General features: G+C 44.2%; 1 protein-coding gene across 3 annotated transcripts in view; it reads right to left on the bottom strand.

Annotated features, from left to right (window-relative positions):
- The window catches only part of TBL1X (transducin beta like 1 X-linked), a 203957-nt gene extending 189614 nt beyond the window's left edge, over positions 1–14343 (bottom strand). Inside the window, exons 1-2 of one of the 3 annotated variants that reach the window (XM_065638786.1) lie at positions 14268–14343; positions 13398–13537 (exon numbers count right to left, since the gene is read on the bottom strand). The gene's annotated coding sequence lies outside the window, so the exon portion shown is untranslated. The other 2 variants (XM_065638795.1, XM_065638778.1) reach the window with 2 other exon arrangements.
- Positions 14344–15743: the final 1400 nt, after the last annotated feature.

Here is a 15743-nt window from a genome sequence, read left to right as displayed (position 1 = left end):
AGAGACACACATTAATAACAACACAATCAGCGCGAGCCATGGCCAGTACACAAACAGTCTTGAGTGTCTGTCATAAAAGCACAGAAATAATGAGGTGTGGGCAGCCTTAGTGTTTACTGCCATTTAGGTTAAACTCAACAGTCTGATCTCACCTGACAGCAACCCCAAACAACCTCTGGCTTCAGATCCAGGTCACTACATGATGAGAGCGATATTACCATGTGTTTATCCAAGTTGCTGGTGGTCTACCTGAAGTAGCCTACCATTTTTGAAAAAATGGTTTAATGCCTCTAAATGCTGATCACCTGACAGTCACAGCTACACAAGAAAGTTTTAAGCAATTAACTGCCTTTGGAAAAAAACTATATAGTCTGAATTACCTTTTGCACTGCATGTGCTAGGATGCTCTTAAGACTGTAGGTAACGGCTGTTATCTCAGAGGGACTGTCTTGGGTTTTGGTGTCATAATGACATGCCAATATGTCTGGAGGGCAACAAATATTGTTTAGAAAGCAGAAACAATAACAAGTCAACCCACCTCAAGTCCCAATGACAAAGCAAGTTGCTGGAGTGACAAAGTGGCATTACTGCACCACTTGGAAAAAAAACAATAAGGGCACACATAGCATATAGCTTTAAGAAGCCCAAGAAAGCAAGCTTCAGGAAAGGAAGTCACATGTATACAAACATTGATAATAAATAATAATAAACAGAAAGTCTGTTCATTATATTATGCAGAACCTGGAAGAAATCATTATTCATCTGCCTGCCTGCTCAGTCTGTATTATAGTGCAGTCTGCAGGAAATAATCTCAAACAGTTAAAAAAAAAACAAAACAAAACAAAAAAAAAGGCATGTAGGTGGAAGGCTTCATGTAACTGATTTCATCAGAACTCTGAAACACAAGTGCTGGAAACCAGAACAATCAAATAAGAGAGTACAAAGCAGACTAAACCCACCTCCAAATAAATGAAAAAAATGCACATACACGCATGCATTACATAGAAATCAGAAAGAGGGACCCATTGTCAGCTCCTCGAGCCAAAGGTTATCATGCTGAAAACAGAAAATCTAGTTAGCAAAAATATTTTGATTATGTGACTCTCCCTTTGGAACAAACTAGAAAGAAGGAAAGAGTCAAATTTACTTTGTCCTTTTATAGGCAATTATTGAACAAAGTATAGCAATGGTCATAATTTTCAGTACTTCTAAATATGTCACATTCTAATTACAGAGTGCTGTTAATCTTTATTCTTATGCACACACACAAAAAGGTAAAATTGAGTTTATTACATTTCCATCTAAGAGATTAACATATCACTATTTATTTTTATTGGCAGTGTGCCCAAATACCCCAGATTTGTAAGACTGATAGTGAAAAGGAAAATATTTCAGGCCTCAAAGAGAGCAGATCTACTGTTGCCTGGAATGCGCAAACAGCCAGAGCCTGTTTTACCTCCCACCCCCTCCCTCTCCATCCACATCTCCTCCACCTCACCCCTCCTGACATCAAGGCGCACCCAGGGCTGCTCCTGGGCAGAGAACAGAAAAGTGGTAACATCAAGCAACAAAATCAGTGACATTTTAAGATGCAAGAATTTGGATTTACTGAAATGTGATGGTATCATATTAATGGCTGGAGTCTAAAACCAAACCAGACCCCAAAAAAAGGAAAATTAAAATAAGCTGAGCAGGCTTTCTATGTGACAGACCTGATAAACACAAACTAAGAGAATCCAAACGCTCCTCTCTAGATCGTTCTTTGTGCAACTAAAGATCAGCCAGATCTGTGTTCTATCAGAGAATACTGATCACAGCCTACAAAACAAAAGGGATATTTTCATAAAAATTTACATAATACAAAAAATATGATGTCAAAATTTAATGTTGGTATAAATTATCTTTGGTGAAAACAAAGATTATTACTTGTGTAATAATATATACACTCACAAAACAGTAAGTCATAAAAATAGATATCACATCCTTAAGTTTACAATATATAATAATTAGATCAGTGGGTTTTAATCTATTTAAAATTTTGGACCTACAAAGATACCTCGTACAGTGAATTTGAACAGAATGACAACAGACTTCCTTTTTTTTTTTTTTTTTTTTACCCCCACGGAGCTCTAAAAAAACAGTTCCTATGTCCCCTAGCAGCTTGCAAGACAGTTTGAAACTACAGAATTTGAGAACTGGTAAATATTACTGTAGTTATTTACCTAGTAGCCTTGGTATTCAAAACCAAACCAAACAAGAATGTACCAAAACAAAAACTACAACAAAAAAGCAATTAAAACACATGAGCAAATGGCTGTGTATAATGGAAAGTTCAGAAAGCCTGAAAACTTGAAAAAAAAAAAAAAAACAACATAGCATAACATGGAGTGAAACACTGAAAAGCAGTTTCATAATGTTGTTTACAAATAATAGGTCACACAGCTCTCCTACTTTTTCTTTTAATTTTGCTGGTTTTATGAGTGCATTTGGCTAACACTCAAAAGAACACATCCATAGACTAATGAGGGTAAAATGCTGGTTCAAAGGAGACACAAGCAAACGGTCTGTCAGCAGAATATTTGCAAACGCTTGAAATCAATAATAAATTCAACCTAACCAAATGCAATGCATACAAACAGAAATTAAAAGACTGAGGCAATTGGCAAATACATAAATGATGTTTCAGGCCACAGGCCATACTTTCTCACATACGTTAGCACATTAAATAGGCTGGCAAGACATTCGCTTCCACTTGAGACACCAGAGAAATAACCGTATGTATTTCCAAAGACAAAAATAACAATCAAGACAATGCTAACAGCATAAATAATCATACATTTATATAAAGCAACTATTTGTAGAAACGTCTGAGTCATCAAATGAAAAACATTTGAGTCAGAAAAATTATTTTTAAGGTTAGAAAAATAAATTTAATGTTCCCTCTGCATCGTTTTCCACTGCATAATATCTACTATTGACATACGCAGAGCAACTACTCCCGAGAAAAACGGTAAATTATATTAAAACACATACACCACATCACCAGCACACAGACATTCCCCTTCTATGGATTTTTTTTGTATTTAGGACCAGTGAAACCTTTATATGTATTTATATGGCCAGCATCTGATTTGCAGTTGCAGGACGCCTTCCAACTGAGCCTCCCTGGCGTCACCCAAGCCACCTGGAGGACCCGTACCTGCAGAAGGCTTGGCTTAGCTGGCAGGAGCCAGGCAGCTGGGGTAGGCTCGGCCCTGAGGTCTGTGCAGAGTGACAAGACCCAGACTGACGAGATCCATCCCAAAACGGGTCAGAGAATGTATAGCTCCAGCCTCTGGCTGATGTAAAACACCTGGGCATACCTGTCCCTGCGCAGGAAGGCTGGCACGTGGTCTCCACAGAGGGTATGGCCACTCTCAACCCTGATGTGAAAGACAAGCATCAGGTGCTAGACCTGATGTTGTGGGCTTTTTATATGACAGGTCATAGCTGGCAGAATAGTTTTAAGACTATACATGACCTAGACAGGCAATGATGAGAGCATCCTGCCACTGCTTGCCAGTTGCTTTATGGGTGGCTGCTGCTAGGGTTTCTTAGACCTTGTGATGTGGGCTGGCCTATGAAAACTAAGTACATTTGACTGAAAAAAGTCACAGGTTCCAACCATCCACCTAAGCTGGTCATGGTCACTCTTCAGTGCATGTGTTTGCAATCTCAAACTTCTAAGTCTTAGGCTTTATACTGCAAAACATTAAGCCTAAGCAAATTTCAGCACAGTCAACATGACTCCTGCACATTTTAAAGAAATGGGGCTCTAAATCTCAACTTCATGTTTGTCAGCTACAGAAACTTCAAAGGACACTGTGAGGATTCAGATAAGACTGGTATTGAAAATAGATTGTGGAAGTTGAGCTATAGAGCAGGGGTGTAACTAGTAACTACTCCTACATTTATACAGTCCTAAAATTACATTTGGCCCTTTGAAGGCCACTGCGAGGCTGATGTGGCCCCTGGTGAATGAGTTTGACACCCTTGCCACAGGAAAAAGACTACTTATGTGGGCTATGGGAGAGGAGAGGGACGCCACAGTCTCCGTTTCGTTACAAGAACACCAACTGTCAGGACTAAAGCTAAAATCACACACGTCATCAGCCACTTTAAAACATGCTCAGAAATGTTTACTTAATCAGTCAAGAACCTGTGCTGCCATCATATAAGGCCTGATCCTAGAAGTCTCCTGTGCACGCCAAATACATTTTTGCAATATCAGGCCACAGCTTTAAGAGGATTTGTTGAACGTTCAGAACACAAGTGTATTATCAACTCTGTCCTTGCTGGCGTTACCTGTGTATCGCGGAGCTAACAGAAAGAAAAAACACAAAATGCAGCAAATATCTACTAAAATGAAACCTCTTAAATTCACTCCAATAAAAAATAAACTCCAATGGTTTTCACTGGGGAGGGGGGAAGGTTAAAAAAAGAAGTTTAAATGTGATTACAAAAAGGTTGGAAAAACCCAACAGAGGATTGTTCAGACACAATCTAATACCCTAAACTCAACTCTGTTTAGCCAAGAAACTAACAGATTAACAAAAATTTAACAAATTAAAGCAATCATTACTTCTAACTCTAAACTCACCATCAAAAGGGAGATAATTTTTTTTCACAACTGTCTTTTAGTTTGCTATCCTAATTTATAATTTGACGGAAAATAGGATTGTGCTTTCAGTAAGCAGAATTTTACATAACACTTCTTAATAAAATAGCAACAAAATAAATTTACAATGTGTTTTGATCTTCAAAATTCTTCAAAAACAGTCATTAATAAGATCTTCATAGTAGTCCTGTAGGATGGTAGGCCGATAAATCCTTTACATTCCACTAAAGTATCCAGCTGTGGAAAGTTGTGCCCTACTAGTTGCCTTTTAAAGATGTTAAGGAAGAGATTATTTTCTTTTAATAGATACCTATTCAAGTTTACTTTAAAAAAGGGAAAATAGTTGTACTTCAAACTAATCTCACGGCAATGTGAGAATAGGAGCAAACAACTACAAAGTGTTCACTGTAGTTATCTGAACACTTTGTAAATATGTACAGGATACAGGTCACTATATATTTTTAGTAAGAGGATACTAAATTTCTTTCACACTGTACTCCACGTCCATGAACACCTGCTACGCACAACACACCTCATCTACAAAGGCACCATTCACTGAGTATGATCAAATTGACAACGTATAATTGCATTTAACATGTTGTTATTACAGAACACAGAACCCTTCCACGTCTCAAGTGGTTTTTAACCCAAAATACAGGCTATTGTTGAAGTAATAGATACCATGAAGAATATATTGCTTACCCTAAGCAAAATTTTAAATAAAAAATGTAAGCCAGCAGTAAGCATATATGCATGCAAACATGCAAAACATTAGAAAAAACAGACACAAAAGCCATTGCTATAACCACAAAATACCACCAACAAACTAGAAAATACCCACATATCATATATACTTCCATCATAACACAGGACATGCACAGGAATAAGTGTTTTGAAGGTATGTCATCTTAGCCAAGACAAAAAAAAAATACAGTTCAGAAAACTCCTAAAAAATTTTCATTGGCTACTTGACGGTCAGCAAGTTAAAAATCAGCGTGGCGTAGCTTTTGAGGTAATCTACTCACACTTTTCTTCCTCCTTCTTGTAAACTGCCCATCATTCAATTCAATTCAAACTGCTACATTTAATTTTTTACCTAACCTCTACCCAGACTAGGTAGTAAAGAAATGATGGTGGCCTCCCAGAAAAGCTGATTTAATTCATCAGCAGCGAGAGTCATCATTATGTTAACGGTTTAGTAAATTTAAGCTGCATGCAATAAATAGGTTCTTCCCTCCCACGCTAATATTGTATTTAGGGCCATCCTTTCAGCTTGCCTTATGTTTTTTTCCAAGTGCATAAAATCCTCTGAGAATGAAGCTGGTGAATTTTTACGATACACTGTCATGCACTACTTTTAAACTAATTGGCTCATTTGAATTAACTGGTTATGTAAGATACTTATTGATACAAGCAGAAGCATAGAGCCACGCGTGTTTGTGTTTTTTAATATAAACCCAGATTCCTACAAATACAAATGAGCATTGTTAATGAGTTATAACACCATCAACCCCCCAAAAAACATTAATAGTTAAAATGGAAATAAAGAAATCATGAATACCTTTCACAGAATGACACAAAATCTGTCTTCTGAACACCATGCCATGTTATTAAAAATGTACCTGCTTCTGGTCTTTACTTCCACTTTTGAGAACTAGGATAGGAAGGAAGATGTGTTCCTCATTAGAATAATCCTTCAATGTGCCTTTTATCTGTGCCTTCCAGATTACATTATTTTGGTTTAAAAACCAAGAAATTAAAAAGTAAACTGTACTAAAGACATAAAACTACAGACACACATGTTAAAAAAGGACAAAATTCAATCCAAAATGTAAAAAAAAAAACCCCAAACCAGCAAAGTTAAGCTCCAATTAAAGAGAGCTGAATGCATGTAACTGGCAGCATTACCAACACCTTCTGTAAAAAAATCGGAAGAGTTTTGGTGTGTTTCAATAAATTCTGCAGCCAAATTAATTGCTAGAGGTCTAATTCATGTATGCATGTAAATGGGCATGAGAAGAGTTAAGTTTGTTTTGTGACTGTAAAAAGCACAAGATAGATATCCTTGGAAACTAATCCCCACAGTATGAACAGGCACTGTCTGTGCTTGGATTCCCTGTCCTACCCCGTCAGCAAAGCTCAGCCCTATCTGTGGAGAATGCTCGGGAAGAAGGCAATTTCACCTCAATCTCTCTGTTGAAATTAGGTTTTAAATTTTATTCCTAAAAGTAACCTAAAACTGAACAGAATTACAGAGGAAAAAATGAAAGATATTATCATTTTGAAGTTTAAATGCATTCCTCAGCCACGCAAGGTACCCCAGTTGTTACCTCCTGGTCGCATCATGCTCAGTCAAATGTACAAGCACAGCATCCGCTCCTGACTTTGCCACATTTCAGCAAGCATGTAATTAAAGGGTGCTGCACCTCTGCCTTCTCCCAAAACCTGACATCCAGCCTGGCCCAGTCCCACATTCACTCCACTAGCTCTGCACCACTTTCAGAGCTGCTGACTAGAGCCAGAAACCCAAGCACGTCCCAGTTCAGGGTTTGAGAGCCCATCCATCACACTCCAGCACCGTTCTCCAACCTCAAGGTAACCCCTTTTTTTCTCTGGAGTTACTTCTCAGGCTACCTTAATGCTATCTACATACGTATATATGTATATACACATATATGTACATACGAGCACAGGTGCACACACTCAGACACATGACAATTAGTGTAGATCATTTTAAACAATTAATATTTGTGAAACTGATTACTGGTTAACAATCCCAACTGAGACTATATGCTAGCAAAAGTCTTAATACTAATGGGTCTCTGGACACACACACACCCTCTGCCAGTGGCAACCAGACTGAACTCACTGGCACAGACAACAACTGACTTGTAGCTGCAGAATGACACCGAACCCATCACATGGTTATAACAATTCCTAAATGTAAGTTACCAACATATATGGATTCACAAAAAAAAAAAAAAAACAACCCACACCACACTGGATTTTTACTTCACTTTCTAAAAATCTCATGCTGCACACTGTGAAGATCAATTCTTTCGGAAGAAAGTCTTTTCAATTATTTTCCTGTAGGCTACTAGGCTGTGTTCAAATTGCCACAAACTCATCAGTGGACACTTCTAAGCATGAAACGTAACAACAGCGGTATACATGTTAATCGTAACAATGCAACTGCATCCTTTCAGCCATGCTATTATAACATGATTATTCTGTTCAGAAATATAAATCGTAAATAGTTGGCTTTGCTCTTGCATTGTGGAGAATATTCTGCAGTTTCCATTCAATGGTACAAGACCAATGAAAAGATAATGGTGCTACACAGCAAAATACAGCAGAAGCCAAAGTTGCACACCCAGTGCAGTTTGCTGCCTTCAAAAAGGAGCACAACAACTGTATTATTCTGCAGAATGACAAAGGGAATCTATCCACCAAAAGAAAATCCTCTTTGTTTTCTTGAAGATAACGTCAAAGGATATTTTCCAAGTATTTTTAATGCCCAAGGGAAAAACGTTGCTTCTCTGCTCCATCAATAATTTATTGCAAGTATGGGAAAGTTGTGTTTCCATAGGAAAAAAAAAAAAAAAAAAAAATCACATTTGATGTTACCACATCTTTCCACCTCATAAAATTATGATTTTATGTAACAAAATGCATTCTAAACCTACTACATAGTAGTAAGAGGTTAAAATGTAACCAAGAATTAGGAGCTTAAATGAAATTTAGGTCAGTGAATGCAATCATGTTTTGAACAGCAGTGGAGTGATGTATAGAGCGACCGTTACATATTAATGGCAAACACGGCTTCTCAAAAAGCCTTGTTTCACCCTCCAATGGCAGAGTCAATAAAACTCAGCACTTAATTAAACAAAGGTATTCTCATGACTATATATATATATACACACAATTATTATACACTGTTAGTGCTACTTGTCTGTTCATGAACAGGCCAAGAGCCACGTCATCTAAGCATCAAGAAACACGTTTTTGTCCACATGTGTAGTGTACTGTGTAGCTTCTCATAGCAAACGAGTAAGATCCAACACCCAAGCCAAACTATATTTGTACAATGCACTTAGCTAAAATATGAAAATAATTGCTTCTTCATAGTACAGCACTGTCGTTATGATTTTGTATTGTATGGATACTATAGGGTTCTTGGCGTAAAATCCCATTGTAACTTCATATAAAATTATCAATCTTCACATGCACTCCAATTTAAATAGGACAAGAGGTCACGTATTGGTTGCGCACGCCACAAATAGAGAAGGTCAAGAAATGAGGCTAAACACTGTGATGCCCCTTTTATTACATAAAGTCAACAAGATTATAAAAATGGAAGCTGAATCATCAGAAGCACCTGACCCCAAGCCTCTTTTCCTTCTGCAGTCATACTATTAACTCCGCGTAAAGAAAGGGACTGGTGGCTGGGACCTGAACAGAGGATTACAGAGGCAACATACAGGCTGCACGCCCACCCATATACACTTATTTCCTCACACAACAAATGAAGAAATCCAATACCTGCTGCAAGAGTCCAATATTTTTAAAGCACCAATATCACTTAAACTAAACACAAACATGCACGAGAAAAGTAATGCAAGATGCCTGTGATCCTTGACCTTCAAAACCAGTCTTGTATCCATACTTAAACTTTCAGTTAAGCTTGCTGAAGCAATTTTTTATATTTCCATGGAATTACTAAATATTAGTAACTACTATTTATAAATCTCTGTTTAGCATCAGATCTCTACACACAAAGAAAACTAGCAAGAAACTATGATCTTGTCTTAAGAGGCTGAACATCCTTCTTTGATTCCACCTAATTTTTACATAGTCCTAACCTCAAGGGGTTCTTGTATTTGTAAAACAAAATACCATCAGTCATTTTTAAATGAAATTCCATTATACTAATGACCAGACTGCCACCAAAACCCAACAAACAAACAAACAAACCACTCACCAAACAACACCAAACTTAAAATATCCTCTTGTCTACCAAAGAAAAGAAAAATAACCTAAACCCTATTTTTTACCTTTGGACATTTGTTTCAGTATCATTAAAATGACAGATTTTGTATTGACAGGAAGGCTGCTATTCCTATGTAGAGTCATAGTTCCAATGTTTTCGTTTAATTTCAACCAACTCGTCCAAGTAGGCCATTTGGTAGAAACCTATAAATGGCACCCAGGGGGTCTGGGTTCTTGCTGTAAAGAGGTCAGCTATTTCCTCCTAACTAAAAATAGGCAAGAGGGGGAGGGAAAGAAGGAATGGAGTTTAATTTAGCAGCTGAAAAAATGTTTACAAATTACTTCCATCTTGCCTCATAATGAAGATTATGAAAAAAATAATCTGCCCTCAAGAGTTACAAAACCTCGATCGTTTTACAGGCAGGCGGGTGTACATCATCAAAAATAATAATAGGAATTAAACAAGCTAATGGTGGAGAGAATGCAGGGTACAGATCGCATGTTGTGAAGGCAAAGGAGACGCCCGCACCCTCTTTGCACAGAGCAGCCAAATTTATCGGCGGCGGCGCTGCCAGGTGTTAACAACCCTCCTCTCTCCTACCAGCTGAGGTCACGCTGTTGTTCCGCAGATAAGGCACCACAATCAGCTGCTCTTCCCCTGAGTCAGTTTTTTCCACCATTTACCCTCCTGGCTTTTTGTCTCCCTCACTTACTCGCATTACAACTTTTTCAGGGCAAAAACTGTCATGTACAATATACCCAAAATGGCCCCAATTCGAATGGGGGCCCTTGGCACCACTAAAATATAAACAACATTGGTTCAATACTGACTACGGCGTCGATTCTAGCACTAGACTGTAGCAGTATCCAACAGAAAACAGCAAGAGTTCATGGCACTGAAACGCTCACCCACCCACTATCTACAGCAATCGCCAGGCTAAAGCCCTGGGTCAGGTTTTCCAGACCCGTTTCCACAATGAACTGAACTCGGCATATCACTAAATCCCAGGCACATTGCACTGCTGACTTGGCTACTGAGAAACATCCCGTCCGTGCTGATGGATGTTCTCTACTCCTTCCAAGCTCAGGGATGTAACGCCTTCAATGACTGTCACGGCCAGAGGAGTCTCTGCTCAAGAACCTCTTCCAGGAGGCAACAGCCCATGAGATACAGCAAGTGGACAACAGTTTTACTTCTGGCCCCAGAAATTGGGAAAACTCACCTCTAAATCCATGACAGGACCAAACTGGGCAAACTGGTGGGGCAGAAGCCTGACAATTCCAGGCACAGACATGTCCCCCTTGCCCATCGAAAATTTAACTTGTTTTTGCTATTTCGATACTCTTATTGTGGAGGATACTTGCCACCCACTGAAAAGAAGAACAAGTAGCACAACTCACAGCAGTGGCATGGCAAAGGACATTGGAATTATCTTACTTAATTGGGTGGGGGAAGGGCAGAGGATGTATTCAGATGATAACTTATCTGCAGAGGGTTGGGGGTTTTTTGTCTTATGAGACTTGGACAGCTGTGTAGTTGACAGTGTTTACATGTATATGTTGTTTTTAATCCTCTTTGGTTCTCAAACACACATTTTCATCTTAGGGGGAGGAAAAACAACCTTGGTTGTTGCCTAGCTTGCTGAAGGTGTTAAACCGAGATGACTACAGCAGCTCTGCTCAAATCTCCACCAGTTTTACCATTATTGCGTATAGCCCAAGAAAGGTGTAATGTACTTTTAGTGCGATAGCATCCTCCCCCTCTCACTTTCCTTTTTCCTCCCACCCCCTCTACAAACCTTCTGTTGAAAAGCTTCCCCTTTTTACTATCTGTGTCGTTGAGATGTTGCAATTATCTATAATTAAAAAAAAAAAAACGACAGTGCCGAAACACACTAGGACAATCCTGCTCCCTTGCCAACAACATCTGCTATCACAGAATGAATATATTTACTTCAAAACCTGCCCAGTGTCTCTGTATCTGACAGCACACTGACTACACGACAGGAAGAGGCCTAACACCAGCATGTGCAGCCACATGGTAAGCAAGGTATAATATATGATGTTAAAACTTGTATATGCCACACAAGCAGTCTCAGTTAAAGAATTGCTAATAAATGGGCTAATGAAGAAAGATATTACATTATATTTGTCATGAGTAAAGACCTTGTATTTATTACCCACAATCAGATTTCCCTCTGGCACAATATATTTATTTTCATACTATTAGCCTAAAATACCAGTCTTGACATTTTAATTTTACACTCCATTTTATTCAAATCTTCACTTGAGGAGTGTGCTTTTCAAGGGAGTATTTCAGTTCTCTGCAACATTATGCTGCAATATTTTCTTTTTTCGTGAAACACTCGATGAGCTCCACCAAACACAACATTTCCCCTCCCCCACCAGCATACACACTTTAAGACTTGAGCATCAAGAAAGGAAAAACGTCGTACAAATCCTCGTGGAGAATAGCAAGAGACATGTTAAGACAACATAAAGGAAAGCCTTTATCCAGTCTAAACACAGACTTTGAAAATTTACTACGCAAGCCTAACTTTTAGGGTGTGGCTTTGTAGTGTTTCCCCCCCCCGCCTTTTTGTGCCGTGCAGGATGTCTACTTGAGAACCCAACAACATATAATTAAATAGGGCAAGGGTCACTCCCTTTACATCACACCAATATTTATCCGCGCACCGCACCGAACCGAACCATCAGACCGACCGCCGAAGATTAAACCAGCACCACAAAATGGGGCACAAGGCTGGGCGAGCTGACAGCAGCTGAGGGAAAAGGTGTCCACCGGCTCCCCGCCTCAAAGGTGGCTGCACCCAGCGCCCCAATGCACAGCTGTCCCCCTTGCAGAAACTGCACAGACGCCGGGCAAGCCGGGCCTGGAACGAACCGGTGTGCAACAGGTCTGCAACCCCGCTCCCCCCGCAGCGCCCCAGCGTGTCCCCCGGGGCTCCCCCGGCAGCACCCCCGCCCCCTCCATCAGCCTCCAGCGCCGGTAACGGGCCGGGCAGCAGCGCACATCACCGGGGTGTGGGGGGAAGGATGGGGGGCGAGGGGGGGATTAACTTGTTTACCTACTTGGAAGTAAACTTCCATGTACGGGAGCGACCGGCCCCTCCGCCCGCTGCTGATTCAAGCCCTGGCGATGAATGGGATCCCCTCCCCCACCCGGGCTCTGCAAACTCCACACTTGAGCGTGAATACCTCGCATTTTTCCCCCCACCAATTTTTTTTTTTTTTAAAGGAAAAAAGAATGCATTAAAATACTATCTCAGGAGTAGGGAGCCGCTCCACAAACTGCCCACCACCACCACCACCCGGGGGTGGGTCAGCGGGTTCTCGCCCAGCTCGGGGGGGGCAGATGAAATCGCACCCGCCACCGAGACGGCAGCCCCGAACACATCACCTCGGCCCAGCGCTCCCGCGAAACAAACCCAAATAGCCCCCAAAACGCCCGGGTTCAAAAAAAAAAAAAACCAACCAAACTTCATCATAACAGGCATCGGCTGAAGGACACCCCCCCCACCCTCCCCGAGCGGGTCAGCCCGCCGAGCCAGGGCAGGCTGCGGAGGGGCCGTGGGGGGCGGCGGGCTGGGTTCGGGGGGCAGCACCGGGGAAGGACGTTTGTCACCTCTCCGCGCGTAAGAGAGAGGAAAACACACACACACACACACAAAAAAAAAAAAAAAAAAAAAAAAAGAGTCCCCAGGATGAATAATCCGCCTCGGAAACTCACCTCGCTCAGCGGGCGTTAAAGGCACAGCTCCCGCGGGCGGCGGGGGGAAAGCCTCAACTTCTGCGGGCGGCGCTGGCGGAGACTTTCCCCTCACTTGCCGCGCATGGTGCAACTCCTCTTCCCCCGGGGTCCCGGCCAGCCTGCGAGGAGACTGTAAATCCCCCCCTCGCCGCCGCCGCCGCACACGCCTCCTCCTCCCCCTCCGCGCGCACAGGCGGCACAAGGAAGTCCCGGAGAGTGGGAAGGGGAAAACGGAAAGTTTTGGGGCGGAATGGCGGTCAGGAGGTGCCGCCGCTCGGCGCGGCTCCGCCGGCGGGGTGGGGGTGAGGGGGGGGGGGGGGTCGGGGGGGGGACACACGACGGTTGGGCCGGTGCGGGCGCGCGGCGGCGGCGGGAGCGCGGCGCTGAGGGGGAACCGGCCGCACCCGGGGCCCGCCGCCGCCGCCGCCGCCACCAGCGCCGGGCGGGAGGGAGGGAAGGGCGGGCGGGAGGTGGGACACCGGGGGGCGAGCGGCGGAGCCCGGTGGGGTGAGGAGAGACCGGGAGGAGGGGGGGGATGGGGGTGTCGAACCTGCCGCGCCCTCCCCCACCTGAGCCCCGCGCACCCCCAGGCACACGGGGACACGCAACTCGAGACACGGCGGGTGTCCCCAGCGCCGCCAACGCCCCTCGGGGTGCCCTCAGGTAACTCCTGCCGCTCGCTTCCACGCGTTATTTTCAGTATTGTTGTGCTTCCACGCCCCCCCCCCCCCCCCCGTAACAGAAACCCAGTGACAAACCAAGCGCACACACACCCCACACCCCCCCCCACGCACACGGAGGACAACCTGCACCCTCCCCCAGCCCGCCGAGCAGCGCGGCGGCGTTAACCTTGTGCGAGGCCGGCAGCCAGCAGCGGAGCCGCCCCGCGCGGCCGGGGACACGCGTTGCCCACGGCCGCCCTCCCCCACGCACGTACAGCGCCCGCAGCAGCCACCCGGGCCCCTGGCACACGCTGCCGCCGGCCCGCTTGGCAGCGCCTGTTACCATCACTATTATTATTATCATTTATTATTTGAGGCTGGTGGGGGTGCACGGAACGGCCCCTGCAGAGGCCACCCGACATGGAGCTGGAGGCGCGTTGCCTCACGAGGAACGCAGCGTTATTATCGGTTATTAGGACGTTTTGTTTCGCACAGGGTGCAATGACCCACACCGGGCCACGCTCCGCTCCCCGGCCCGGCACAATGGGTGCTTTCCCCTCCCCGGTCCCCGCTCCTCTCCCCGGGGCCGCCGGGGATGCACAGGCCGGGCTGCGGGCAGCAAGCACCCTCCGGGGCGCTGGGGGGGTTGGTGGGGCTGACGCGGCCTCCATAGCTGTGAATCAGCAGAAACGGGCTTTACTGCCCACCGGTGGGAATGCAACACCCGGGCACGGACACGCCGCTTCTCTGCAGCCTCCGCCGTGCCCGTTCTGTCCCCCCGCGTGTCGCCCCCTCCCCACCCCCACGGGCGGCGGTAGCGGCGCGCAGCTCCGCGCCGGGCGGATGATGCAACGCGGCCCGGGCTCCATGTGCTTTCCCCTCCCCCTCCGCGGCAGGCGCTGGGCTCCTGTGTGGTGGGTTTTTTTTTTCCGCCTGGAGGGTCACCCGGCGGCTGATTGATTCTCCTTTCGCCCTGCTCAGTCATTCGGGGTTGGAAAGTAAATAACAAGTTGACATCATTACCGCGCTCCGCAGTGCCCCGCCGCGCCGCTACCGCGCGGCGACGAGTAGCTGCGCACGCAAAAAGAAAAATCCTCGCCGCACCGGGCCCAGCCCCCGGGATCGCTCCTGCTCGCCGCCCCCCAGCACAGCGGGGCCCGGGACCGGCGTCCCCCTCCTCGGCTCGTACCTCCACAGCGCTGGAGTGGGGTTCCGGCCGGTTGCAGGGAGCCGCCGCGCTTTTTTTTGGTGGTTGCAGCTCCACGAACCCCCTCCCCCCCCCGCCCAACCCCCACCCCGGCCTCATGGCTAATGTCATGCAAATAATGAGATTATCTGGATGTTGCCTGGGTGTCTGCCTCGGTGGGCTCATGCCGGTGACAGCGAGACTCGCTCGGTACCGAAAGTCGTATTTATTATTGGTTTTTTTTGCAAATGACCTTTCCACTTTTTTTTTTTTTGTCTTATTTTGACATTAAAGGAAATTTCCTGCTCGTTATACATTTAGCCCAAAGCCTACGTATGTGCTGCCGCCGAGCGTACATATGGAAAAATATGATGTAATCCAAGGCAGCACAACAAAGATCATTGCTACATACATTAACGTATGTGTTGAAACGAGAACTCTTGAAACACTGGGAAATGTTATTGCGGGCTAATGTGA

This window comes from Caloenas nicobarica, chromosome 1, assembly GCF_036013445.1.
Source record: "Caloenas nicobarica isolate bCalNic1 chromosome 1, bCalNic1.hap1, whole genome shotgun sequence".
Taxonomy (NCBI): Eukaryota; Metazoa; Chordata; class Aves; order Columbiformes; family Columbidae; genus Caloenas; species Caloenas nicobarica.
The sequence above is the reverse complement of the archived record's forward strand: the minus strand, read 5'-3'. Positions and strand labels throughout refer to the sequence as shown.